Below are 681 nucleotides of genomic sequence, written 5' to 3' on the forward strand. Positions count from 1 at the left end.
TTTTCTTCCCCTAATGTTGGATAGACTAACTTTGAGTCTTTAAATAAATCTTGTAAAATCTTCTAGATTTTATCATCAGTGGAGATTATATCCAACATAATCATAACCTCCTTTGAGGTTCCATCATTTATTGATGTGGTGGAGCAACTACAACTTATCCAAATTTTCTAGATGGGGATCTTTGGTTTCTGACCCAAAACCAATTTGATGGGGAGAGTTCTTAATTACTCTTTGGCATTATGCAAATCAATGCTGCTTCATCTTATGTATAAACATTAGATACAATATGTTCATCATGTATCCTCACATGCATAAACTAATCATAAAAGGCTTGTGAATTCACCAGTATTACCAATTAGTCTTGCAAACATTAGGCTGCGGATCTATGACAAGGATACATGAGACCTTCTTGTCAATGCATTAAATATAAACATATGGTGGATGATAAGTCCACCAGTGGGTGATCAAGCCCACAACATCTCCTTGTATAAATAGACTCCAAATCTTTTGATTGGTGAAAACCGTATTCTTATATTGCCTTATAAGCAAGCATCATATAGAAGATCATTCGTAAGAATCTTCTGGTTCTTCAATGAACCGGCTTGCCAAACATTACACGATTATTAATAAACCGGGATGGCATAACCGGCTTGCCAAACATTACACGTTCAGTAAACTTCT

This window comes from Brassica oleracea, chromosome C4 (genome assembly GCF_000695525.1).
Source record: "Brassica oleracea var. oleracea cultivar TO1000 chromosome C4, BOL, whole genome shotgun sequence".
In the NCBI taxonomy this organism is placed as follows: domain Eukaryota; kingdom Viridiplantae; phylum Streptophyta; class Magnoliopsida; order Brassicales; family Brassicaceae; genus Brassica; species Brassica oleracea.